Source organism: Canis lupus, chromosome 17 (assembly GCF_048164855.1).
Source record: "Canis lupus baileyi chromosome 17, mCanLup2.hap1, whole genome shotgun sequence".
In the NCBI taxonomy this organism is placed as follows: Eukaryota; Metazoa; Chordata; class Mammalia; order Carnivora; family Canidae; genus Canis; species Canis lupus.
In genome coordinates, this window is record NC_132854.1 from 36,106,403 (window position 1) to 36,119,613 (window position 13,211).

At 33.6% G+C, this 13,211-nt stretch overlaps 1 long non-coding RNA gene across 2 annotated transcripts in view; it reads left to right on the forward strand.

The window, feature by feature from the left end:
• Nucleotides 1-13,211, forward strand: part of LOC140608385 (uncharacterized) — a 117,512-nt gene that overhangs the window by 14,124 nt on the left and 90,177 nt on the right. For both annotated transcript variants that reach the window (XR_012010400.1, XR_012010401.1), the window contains 3 exons: nt 5,078-5,207; nt 6,055-6,152; nt 8,353-8,513. This is a non-coding gene — a long non-coding RNA (uncharacterized lncRNA). The remainder of the gene's footprint in view (nt 1-5,077; nt 5,208-6,054; nt 6,153-8,352; nt 8,514-13,211) is intronic.

Below are 13,211 nucleotides of genomic sequence, written 5' to 3' on the forward strand. Positions count from 1 at the left end.
ATGGAGGGCCTTCATAGTTCATAATGAAAATCCTTCAAACCTATAGTTCCATAGCAAGGTGGTCTATTAAATGTAAGGTTAGCAAAATAATATTTCAGACATGCAAGATCTCAAAAAAAAGTACATCTCATGCACCCAATCTCAGAAAGCTACCAAAACAGATTCTCCCCTAAAATGGAGTGAATCAGGAAAATAACATGAGAGTTTATCTAGGAAAAAGGGGGTCTATCTAAGAAAATGGGAAAGTAAGCCCCCAGAGTGATAATGAAGGAAGCATCTGTATTTATGTTAGGTGTCCAAAATGGTAGAGAAGAAACATTTGTAAGTATTTCTAAGTGATGAAATACTTAACGAATACTTCAGATATGTGAGGGAACTAAAAGAAGATTTAGGCTATTAAGAAAGGTTTGCCTATACGCTAGGTGTAAAATCTACACAAATTAAGAATTTAAGAGGAGAATTTCAGAGAAAACAGAAGGTTGTGCAAGAAAGGTTATAATAATCACAGCAAATATAATAGCTTATCTATGACTAGTTTACAGGATCACAGTTGTGTCCCCAATGAATGATGCCCTCATCAAATGCTTACATAATAATGTTGAAAGATTGAAGAGGGGTAGGGGTGGCAAATAAAATACAGGATGATCGCTTAAATTTTAATTTCAGGTAAACAATTTTTTTGTATAAGTAAACAGGATTTAAAACATTTTATGCTAAAATATGTTCAGCTTTTCTACCTTATTTTACCTTAAATTCAAATTTAGCTGGCTATCCTATATTTTATTTAATATATCTGACAACTCAAAGAATGAGAATTGATGAGGTGGGAGTATACTAAAGAGCTGAATTCTTACCTTACGTAGTAGAAGGTAATAGAGAAACATTAAAATTTGAAAGAAAAAATAGACAATATACGTATATTTTTATAGACATGGAGGAAAATACCAAAAAAAAATAGCTCTGATAGTTGAAATTAGTTGCCTCTAAGAGGTACAAAATATGTGGGAGTTGGCAAAAAATTATTTTTTCTTTAGAAGTATTATGGAACCATATACATAAAAATGTAATGAAAATAGAAACAAAATAATTTACATGCAATCAAAAGTACAGAATAATACAAACTAGAAAAAAATAAAATTAAGGTAATGAAAAATAAGTATTTGGGGTTTAAATTAAAACCTCATTCAAACTATGAATATGGTGTGACTTCCATGTTGTCATGCCCATGTTTGGTGTGCCCATACTGATGTGTTCCATGTGTTCACTCTAAATGAATCATTTTACCACTTCTATTTTAGCTATTACAGAACTTTATTGTAGTGGATCAATATATCACTTTGCTTTCATTTAATAATGAGTTTCTATTTTTGTATTAAATATTCCTGTCATTTTCTCATTAACAAACAACATGAAAAATATTGTGATATGGGACTAATGAGATCATGAATATAAAGACAGGAATGCTAAAATTATTTACTAATGCTTAGATTTCAGTGATTGTGAACAATATTTTAATGCTAACATTAATTTTTAGTTTAATATTTAAATAGAAGCATGAAAGTCAAATATTCATATGGAAATCTCAAGTATCCCTGAGATGACTTTTATGATACCTAAAATTCATATATACCACTTTGGGAAACGGTCGCTACCTTGCTTATATTCTTCCCTTCATCCCTCCCTCCTTCCCTCCGTCTTTCTCTTCCTCCCTCCCTTCTTTCTTTCCTTCCTTTTCTTTCTTTTTTTCTTTCCTAGATTAAAGGGAGAGAGAGAAATTAAGACATTCAAGTTGTACCCCTAAACACTCACTGAATTATTAATTGAATTGAAAATATAAATAGCTGTATAATTGAAATTTTCATATATATTAAATATAAGAAATGCGTTTTAGATTCATAGAAATTCTCACACAAATTCTATTTTTTTTTTTTTTTTTTTTTAGAGAGACAGAGAAAGAGAGAGAGTGAACAAGCAGGAAGGGGCAGAGGGAGAGAATCTTAAGCAGGCTCCATACCCAGCACAGAGCCAGACACAGGCCTCGATCTCACAACCCTGAGATCGTGACCTGAGCCAAAATTAAGAATCAGATGCTTAACCAAATGAGCTATCACATGCCCCAGAAATCCTATTAAATAGATTTCATTTTGCTCCATTTAACAGACAGGAAACCAGAGCCAGAGAATTTAAGTATCATGTAGTTAAATCTACAGAGTTCAAACATCCAGTCAGAGATAGGTAGTTATACCCCAAATGCCTAACTTCATTTTCTTCTCTTATCTGGGTTGCTCCCTCTTATCTATTAAAAGGTGGTTGCCTTCAACTTAACTGCACAACTCTAATCACTTTAGAGCAAAAGCCTATCCTTGCCCATCTTCTTTCGTTCAGTGTCAGTATTGTTAATTTCAGTGCATTGGGTATCATTTTTAATAAAATTTCATTCTAGGATATTCATAAAAATAAAATATTATAAAATATATATAGTAAACATATGTTTAATGTTCAGTGTCTAGTGACATCATTATTATAAATTCAAGTACCTTGTTAGAGTACAAAGTTTGAGGCCAATCTCTACCAATTATGTTTGTTTTGCATCTGTTATGATTCTTAAAACTGTGTCTTAAAGATGACTTTTGCATATTTCCATTTAAATTTCTGAGTCTTGTAGCATAGGAGAGATCGTAGGAAGGTTAAACATTTACTGCATAAACATTTATCATTTAAAAAAAAATCAAGTACTGAAAAAGACACCTAGTGAAGCACCAGCTTCTGCATACCATGAGATTATGCACTTCCAGGATGAGGACCAGCGTTGTATGTTTGGTTTACATCTGCCTTTTATGTATTAGGAAATACTTACTTCTCCCAACCACTCCTATTTACTTCATCTTTTCAGATGGGAAAACACTTTTCTCTGAATTGATGACTACTTATTTTTCAGCTAAAGTAAATACAGGTCTATATCTCTTTTCATTTGTGTGAGAAGCTGACACATTCTGTCACAACATCTCTTGAGTAAATGGGAAAGTGACAGCTTCCTGGCAAAATTTTAAAGAGATAAACATCTATTTTTGTTTAAACAGCCACTAAAAAAAATCAGATAGAAGCTTTCCAGGTTGAAAGGATAAAGAATGCATGAGTGGTGCAAATTGGTAAATGAATGCATGTTCGAAAACTTCTGATGTTTGCCTGTGTGATTTTAAACCAGAGCTCAGTGGTTTTTTTGGGATAAAATAATAAGTCTTCGAAGAATAAATTCTATCAGTATGATTGAATTATCAAAATGTAGATTAACAGGACTTTTAAAAATTACAAAATAATATCCTTAGGAAAGAACATATCCTTAGAAACAATTCTATATTGAAATATCAAATATTTGCTTTTCCCAGCTTTTGAAATTTGTTTGTTTGAAATACTGTATTCCTAGAAATTATATTGCTGGTTTGAAAATGGCTCTAAGAAAATTACTGTTACATAGTCTTTATATATTATAATATGTAATATAATTATATATAATATATTATATATAATATTATAATATATTACAATAATATATTTTTGTACTGTTTTCCCTTTGTAGCTATTTTACTGTTATAGAATAAGCATTACTCTTTTTACTCCAGCTTCTCTTGGAATCTATTCACATAAGGAGGTAAAATTTTTATCTCAAGTAGCTATGTTACTTACAAAACTTGTGTTTTTTCTTCTTTTTTGCAATTGAGTCTTTAAAACAGAATTTTATAATTCACACTATCAGTTTAAATAATATAGGGTGAGTGAACACTATATTAAATTTAGTATAAAGAATTTATTAAATAAGAGGTATTAATTCTTGAGACATAAGATTACATGAATGGCAGTCAGAGGTAGGTATTAAATACATCGTTGTTGGATTTTATGGCTCTCCCATTTATAATTTCTATTGATAGTAACCCTCTTTATATCACTAAATGATTCTTTTTCAGAATTTCCTGGAGCAAGTAAACTGATGTTTAATCTTGCGGATTCTTTGCTGTTCCGTTAACACTCAGTGAGCCTTTCATTGAAACAACCATAGTGTATTTCCGTATTCCTGTCTCATCTCATTCCACACCTCTTCAGCCAAATCACAATTCTTGGAAGATGAGAACAGCAGGAGATTTTAATTTTCTTTTCAGTTACAAAACCAAGGTTGAGAGTACTAAACTTTACTTCTATGGTCTGTTACTGATTAAGTAGGATCATATACTGGTAACTGATTAGTTATATGATTAACACAATGATTGGCAAATAAATCAAACAAGAATAGTGCTCAGACTACTTTGACACTTAAGTAAAATGGATTTTTTTGTAGAAGATAATAGAAGAAGAGTCATAGACTATGACTCATAGAGCCCCTCGTCTGAGGGTCCCAAACAAACCAAATGCTGCCACTTGTCGCTGAAAAATCTAAAAGTAGAGAGACAGTGGTAGCGAAATGAGAAAGGAATATATTTCAGTGAGGTCGACATCAGCAAGACAGTGGACTAATGTCCCAAAGCCTATCTCTAAAGTGCTCAAAATACATCTAGGTTACACAAGGACAATGTAGGACAATGGTCAGTGGGTTCACGCGGGGAACAGTAAAGGTCAGGTCAATCATTGTCTTGGGGTCTAATCATATAAGGTCTTGCTGATACCAGGGCAGTCATTATAGCTTGAGGTGGTAGTTTCGGTTCCCATCATGAGATGCTTTGCCCCCTGGGTCTTTTGGCTGAGTTAAAACAGAAGCTGGAAAGAAGATCTTAATCAGTTACAAAGTACAGATGATCCAGATGAAGGTAGTTAAAGCCCCCTATCATAGTTACTTTATCTAAAAGTTTTTTACTGCACTATCATGAAAATTTGAAATGCTTTATTCCTGTCTTTATAAAAACTCTAAAATATTCACTAATTTCCTTTAAATATTCTTGTTTTGAAACTTTTGGAACATATACTGTTAAGGTTTATATGTGAGAAAAAATTTACTCATCTACATATTCGTAGAGGCATCTCATCCTGAACTCCATCATGGACTTTATCATTTACCTCTTCTGACAGTCTTTCTGATTTACACACACAGGGAGACCTTGAGATTGCAGTCAGGATGTCCAGGAAAAAGCAGAAGTGGGACAGCCAAAATAATATTGACTCTGTGATGACCAGGATCTCCATTTTTCCGACCTTAGTATCGAACTACTCTGAGGCAAGAAGTAAGATGGGCTGGGATTTAAATAAACAGCACATTCATTTTTACATTGAAGTCTCTTGATTAACAGTAGAAGACATCACTCCTGAAAGCATCTGCAGTGTCAGTAATTCCATTAACAAAGAAGCCACTTTATTATCAACATACTGTAGATTCATTTTAATGTGTCATTTGCACTTCAAAGTCACATAACTTTTATTATGGTAAATCAATTAAAACTATTTCTCATGATAATTTATCTTCTGCAGAGTTTATCATCTCAGAGAATGCAATATTTCCCAATTTAACTTCCAAGACAAAAGTGATGTAATTTGAATGCCTTTTACTGAGCTTATTAAGCATAAAGATCACAGAAATTTCAAACCCTGAAAGATAACTGTTTCATCTATGTGATAAAATGGAAGCCACATTTTTTTGTAGTGTACTATAGGTAGTGGAGACAATATGCTAATTAGTAATATAACCTCATTTACTGATTTTCTATGTCTCCCATTTTAAAAGATAATCTAGTAAAAGCAGATAGTTTCTCTGATATTAATTTTAAAGAGAACGTAAAGATTTATATAAAAACATTTTATTGGAGATTTGCAAATGAACTGCATTTGAGGGTGATAGAGTCACCTGTTTTGTTACTTTTAATGACTTCATAAGAGCATGCTTCAGAGATTTAATCCTTATCTTATCTTTGAAAATGCCAGTATTTTTCAGCCATTGTTGAATATTTCTAAAATTGGCAGTTTTAATATCCACTTGCTGCCTAAATAATATTTGTGTGAAATGAGGAATTATGCCTTTCTAAGTTTAGTAAACTTAAAGGATATATTCAAACACTGATCATATTTTTGCTTTAGGTATGTTGCTCAATGGAATTTAGCTCAAAAATTCTGTCAATACAGATAGAAGATAAAATCCTCATAATTTTTTATGAGTGCCAATCAGAATATTTTAGGTAAGTACTGTATAAAGTCCAGGGTACGTATATTTATTAATGCAATTTTATTAAGGTTCTATTTATTTTATGCTAAAAATAAGCAACTTAAATGGCATATTTTTCTTCTGAGATATTTATATTTCTTGAAAAACCTCATTAGATATGGATGCATTATTCATTTTCTTATCATTGTCTCTAAGTTCTCATTTTGTTCCTAAATATTAGGAAATTCATACCTAACACATATCTTTGGACCCATTCATTTAATTTCTGCAAGGAGATTGTAGTATCTAGAGAAGTAGCACTTACAAAAATTAAGCTACTATATACCATCAGAAACAGATAGTGTCCTTAATTTCAGAATTTGTAATGGGAAAATTAGAACCTAATATAAATGAGGATTTTGCTTGTAAAAATGACCAGGGAGTAGAATTATGTTAATTATAATAAACTTCCTGCCTTCCATCATCATAACAGTGCCTAAAGGATTTCCTGAACATCCTTAAGTCTTTGCAGAATAATTTGGGCGCTACTGACATTGTTGAAAATCATGAGGATTGAAACTGGAGAGACCTAGTCTAAAACCTGACATATGTCATGTGTTTGTTTTACATTAGACATTTTACAGTATCCCATACATGTTTTGTTGTTATTGATGGTGGTGGTGGTAACAGTAAAATGATATTAATGTCAATTGTTTTAAGGATACTAGTGTAAAGCATTTGGAATCCAATTGTGTGCAAATCAAAGGAAATACATTAAGCTATAATTCTGATCCCCTACCCAGTCTATACCTCTAACCTAGAGACTTACAACATCCCTGAACCTCATGGCTATGTATTCCAAATGGTAATTAGGTTTCCACACCTAAGTGATCTTGAATTTAATCAGTTCACCCATCTTTTTTTCTCACTACTGTACAATGTGACTACAAAAATAGACCTATCAACAAGAGGAGGACTTGCAAAGAAACTAAGTTTGAAGATGGTGCAGTTACCTTTTCTTTCTTTCTCTTTCTTTCTCTCTCTCTCTTTTTCTCCTCCTCCTCCTCCTCCTCCTCCTCCTCCTCCTCCTCCTCCTCCTCCTCCTCCTCCTCCTCCTTCTTCTTCTTCTTCTTCTTCTTCTTCTTCTTCTTCTTCTTCTTCTTCTTCTTCAATTACCTTTTCTGATAGTTTTAATGACTTTGTAAGAAATTACTTTGAGGACTTACATCCGTTTTCTATCTTTGGAAACTCCCAGGATTTTTTTCCTCTTTCATTATTGAATCTTTCTCAAATAAGTTTTAATATCCATTTCCAGCCTGAAAATGTTTGTGTGGAAATAAGAACTTTTATGCTTTTGTAAATTGAGTACAAATATTCTAAAGTGGTATCCACATTTTTATATTACATACTTCTATTACATTATATATATATTTATTGATGTATAGAGCATATCTATGAACTTTTAAACTAATGTATTGTATATTTAGAAAATATTAATTAATAAGATGCCTTCCTAATAATAGTGACTTAATTTTTTCAATAACTAATGTCCCAAGGGAAAATATATATATACTTGAGACAAGGCTATTGATAGCTAAGGGTGTAAATCTTCTTTTCAACCCACTTTTCAATTTCAAATCCTGATAACTTTGAGTTATTTTGAACAACTTCTTGTTAGATGTAGTACGTCAAAAGTGTGTTGCCTCTGAATGAGGTAGATGAAGAGAGCTTTGAGCAATAAACTACCAACCCTCCTATAACCTTGTTGCCCTCCTGTACTTAAACACTGGGACTATCATCAGTGCATATTTTGTAGACATCTGGTTTTACTCACTTGTCCATTTTTGATGGGTTAGTTTAGTTAAAAATGGATGATTAAATAACAAATCTATTTAATTATGGAAATATATATGAACTATTCAGCAGTACACCAAACCCATGAGGATAGCTCCTTCATTGTGGAAATCCTACTCTTCAAACCTTCCCTTATAAATGCAATGAAATGAAATGGGACCTGAGAAAGCTCTCCATGTCAATTAATGCATTAAAGACTTAAACACCTTAAAGGATACAATTTTTACAATAAAAATTAAAGATAAATAGAAATTGTAACATTTTCTTCATATAACTACGTGGTTTGTCTTGTACAACTCCTGGAGTGTTTTAATTCTGTTTTATAGCTAATGCATCAGATGCTGCTATTTGAGTGCTGTGATTCACTTTTCTTCCTCCAGATACCAGCACACACATCATAGGAAATCTTTCCCCTGGAGGAGTGATCTTACTTCTCGTTGTTAAACTTGGGCCAGAGTCAAGATTTCAGCTCTGTGTTTGGCTTCATCTGTTTCCACTACAAGCATCTTCCAGAGAGGCTCTCAACCAAAGAAGTCCTAAGGTAGAATTGGCTACTATTTGAAACCTTAAAAATTTCCTTTCTGCCTTTGGGAGCCACACCCAAGTATTTGGCAAATTTTACTTTAAAACCAGGGAAAAGCAAAGGGTCTTTCATCTTCAGTTCCACACTCATCCAGGACCCTAAAAAGACTCATTAAACCACTAGAGTTATGCAATCCATGTTCCCCATGAGTTCTCCACTTCCCTCCTCAAGAGATGTCATTTTATAAATTCAGTGTTTACTTATTGTTGTCATTATTTTAAGGAAGATCTCGTAAATGATTCCAAGTTGCTAAGTCTATTCTACATGAAAGTAGAGTGAAGGATCACTGGTATTGCTAAGGCCTTCTATATTGCCCTCCTGAGGGAGAAATGCCCTCAGTGAGTAAAAAATTACATGCAGCATATCTTTAATAAAGAAGTATAAGTGCAATTTCTAGAGAGAGGATGCCAAGCCAAAACAAATAACAAAAAGCTATTTCAACACTTCTAATCCTTTTTGTTATTATCTCTTCTCCCCATTGTAAAAATTCTTGAAAAAATTGCTTTCTTTCTTATTGACATATTCCTAAATTCTATATTCATATGCATGTAATCATCATATAAAAACAGTTCTTTGGAATGTCATCACTGGCTTCTCTTCCTTGGAAAATGAAACCAGTCATATCTAATAACATTAAGGACCAGGAGAATGCCTTCATTTACATGACTTTAATATTCAACTGTCTCCATTAATATAATTATTGATATGATATTGATATGAGTCTGACAGGAAACATGAATAAAAATATAAAGTCACAGATAACTTTATTGTTTCAGGAACTTCCTAAGGACCTATTTATCTGATAATACCACTAGTCCTCTTCAAGGACCCTTCTCATAACAACAGATTATTCAAAAGAGTTCAAAAGACTGTGTACTCTTCAAGAGTTCTCTAAAACACTTCCTCAAAACTCCCTTACTTCAGTCAGTGCATCAATTCCACCTTATCTAAAAAATATTTCTAAATCTTGATCAAACCCTTACATAAAAAGACCTACCTTAAACCAGACTCCAAACAGCCTGCCTTTGTCTTCCATCAACCAAAGAAACAAAATAGCAAGTTATTTTATAACTAACTTTATAACTGGAATTGCAGTTTGGGATAGGCAAACAATGGCAAAGTTTAGATGAGTCCAAAGAAACAAAGGGAAGGTCCACTTTCATTCAGTGTCAGGAGGAGATGGAGGAGGATAGCTTTAAGCAAAAAGTTTATTGGAGAAAAACAAGAGTTTGAGGTTGTTGATGTTTCTCACTGGTTGTGAGGTGTGGCTAGTGCCTCATGAGGCAGGGAGTGATCTTCCTTTTCACTGCTAATTAAGCAGGCTGTCAAGAGTGGTACGTGTATGTGCATGAGAGCTCCCCCTTCAGGGCTTTCCTTCATTTTAAAGAGTTTGCCTTCATTTTCGTACTTCCAACTTCCAAAAGGCCCTCAGACCCTAAAGAAGCACCTTCCCTTCCTTTATTTTAGGAATCAGTAACCTCAAATTTGCTTTTTTAACTAGTTATTTGGTGTTTTGGTTTATTTGTTGTTTGTTTTTAGGGACTTAGATATTTCACATGCTCATTTGTTCACTTGTGATATTTTAAAAACAAGTGTATATATAACGTATATGTACATTTAAATAATAATGTTAATAATTCCATGTACTTCTGCTTTCTAATTATCTATAGTACTATTATGGCAGCCCAATGTTCTGCTGCAAACAATTAAAAAGATCATTATGAATTACACAAATTTAGAAACCATCATAGATATGAGACAATGAAAACTAGATGGACTAACATTCCAAAGAGGGGGAGATTCATTCCAAAGTGAGGTCACAGTTGCTCTGAGAGAAGAATTGATCTTTGCTGGTACAGCCTGAATTTCTGTAGGGGAAAGAGAAACCAACAAAATTTTCAACAATCAGATGGGGGTAGAGGAGAAAATAGAGAACTGAGTGTCCTCAAATGTATGATCTTTTGCTCCCCAAGACATTTCATGTATTCTGAGGTTCTGCAGAAGGTTAAAATGCTATGTAGAAAGTTTCTGAAAAACAGAGCAAAATCTTTTTTTTTAAGATTATTTATTTATTTATTCATGAGAGACATGGCGGTGGGTGGGTGGGGGGGTAGCGGGCAGAGACACAGGCAGAGGGAGAAGCAGGTTCCATGCAGGGAGCCCCACTCGATTTCGGGTCTCCAGGATCACACCCTCTGCTGAAGGCAATGCTAAACTGCTGAGCCACCCAGGTTGCCCAATAGAGCAAAATCTTATAAGGTTCACCAGTCTTTAGAAAACAGAGATCTATGGTGAGGGGTGTGGTAGGGGTGGGTGGAGTCTTTCAACAGAGGAAATTAAAGTCCTAGGAGAGCTGAATGGATTTCCTACATTTCCTCTGTAGTCACTTCCTGAATGTGGGCCTAGGTGTGGACCAAGAATCTAGACTTGATCTCTAACAGAAGGTTGTTGTGGAGGGGCAGGCAATCAGCAGAGATTTTGCATTCTCTGAGTGATAAAATTGGTGACTAAATGGGCCCGAAATTCATGGTATTTTTATATATCAAGATGTTTGCTGAGGTCTGAAGCTGTGTAGTGCTGAATGATAAGGAGCTAAACCAAAAACTTCTGAATAACACAACTGAGTCATCTATTGCCTTTCCAGGCGATGGAAGCAAATGGTCATGTCCTAGAAACAGCGATAAATTAATGACTGACTGACCACCAAAAAACTGCAATCTAGTGCCAGCCTAACAAAATTTTTGACTTGATTGAGGATATCAATTAGAATTAAAAAAAAAATGTCTTAGCCCCCAAGAGTAAGTGATGGACTGAATACATCTTTGCTGATATTAGCCTACTGCCTGAGCCAGATGAGAGGTTGAATTGGAGACCTGTTCCAAAATAGCTCAATAGCTGAAATAGAAAAGAAAAACCCCAAAAAACCTGTATTGATTAGAGGTCATTGGAGATATTTGCCAATTTCACCCTTGGGTATAGGTGGACATTTTTAGAAAAAATCTTTGACTATTAAATAAGTAAGGAGTAGTTAAATAGCTTCACCAAAAATATCCATTTATCACCTCTATCCATTTATCACCAGACTATTTTTTGTTTGCATATGTGAAATTTCGTTTTTTTAAGATTTTATTTATTTATTCATGATAGACATAGAGAGAGAGAGAGGCAGAGACACAGGCAAAGGAAGAAGCAGGTTCCATGCCAGGAGCCTGACGCAGGACTGGATCCCGGGACTCCAGGATTGCGCCCTGGGACAAAGGCAAGCGCAGAACCACTGAGCTACCCAGGGATCCCCCCATATGTGAAATTTCAACATGAGGTTTTTTACTTTCTGCTTAAATTTAGTCTGCTTTGGACTTTCCATATTCCCTTACTATATTTTTTTCTTGGATTCTATTTTTAACTCTCATTCTTAATATTTTTCCTGAGTATAAAATTCCAAGTTTATAATTAATATCTCTAAGTTTTTAGGCTTATTCAATTGGTATCTTTTAAGAATTTTGAAAAATGATCATCCCATTATCTCTAGATACTATTATTTTCCCTATTCTATTGATGCTTTGGGGTTTTATATGGACCTAGTGATGTGCTGCCAAATATTTAATATTGACTTTTCAAAATAACAAGATCTGATAATAGCATTTTCAAATTTCTGTGATGTGAATAGTCCCATCATGGTCAGTTTCAAGCTACCAAAGGTAATGTTCCTAAATAGACTTTGAAAGAGATAGTGTACAAGCAGCTCTTGCAAACCCATCAGAGCTGGTTCTAGCAAACTATTGTATAGACTTAGATTATTCTCTCTGTATATATACTCTGTGTTCCATGTTACATACTTTAGTTGTTCCTCCAGGATTCTCACATTCCTCTTAGGTATGATTAAGCTGCTAATGAGAACCTTGCATTTGAATTTCAGTTTAATTTTTTTTCATTTGGGGTTATGTTGAGTAATTTTTAAATATGGTAGTTTTCTGCTCCTATTTTCAAGACTTCTTAGATTTGTTTCAACAAATACATATAAGTTACATATAAATTATGTAGTTATGCATATAAAATTTTATCTTCTGCTTAATCATTTCAAAATTGTTTTTGGAAATTTTGTCTGTTTTTGTTGGTTTTTGACTCAGAGAGCCTTATTTTCTCTCATGTGTTGTGATTTTTGACTGTGAACTACTCATTGCCACTGAAAAATTATTTTTGGAAATTGCGCTAAAGTTGAATTTCACAAAAAGGGTATGTGTTTTCTTATACTAGTGACTTTTTAAAAATTCTCTCTCAAGCTTTTAGAATCTAAACCATAATTTCCTAAACAAATCTGTATGAAAACAAACCACCCTATAGTTACAGATTTTCCAGAGATTTGTCCATTTCCACCTCATTCTCGTATTGAAAAATGGCATGTTTTCTTGCTGTTATTTTCAGCAAAATAGTTTTTATCTCTCATTATTTGTTAATCAGAGGACACAATCCTTTGAGGTTTTGGTTTTACGTGGATTTCTCCTATTTGAATTTCCATGTTATATGGTCTAGAGATTTATTTCTTATCCTCTGCGATCTTTAAAATAGCCTTCCCCACAAAAACTCAGGGTCTCCAGCATTTAGTAGATACCCTCAGGGTAAATCTTCAAGATAAAAACTGGATCTGGTCCTCATCTG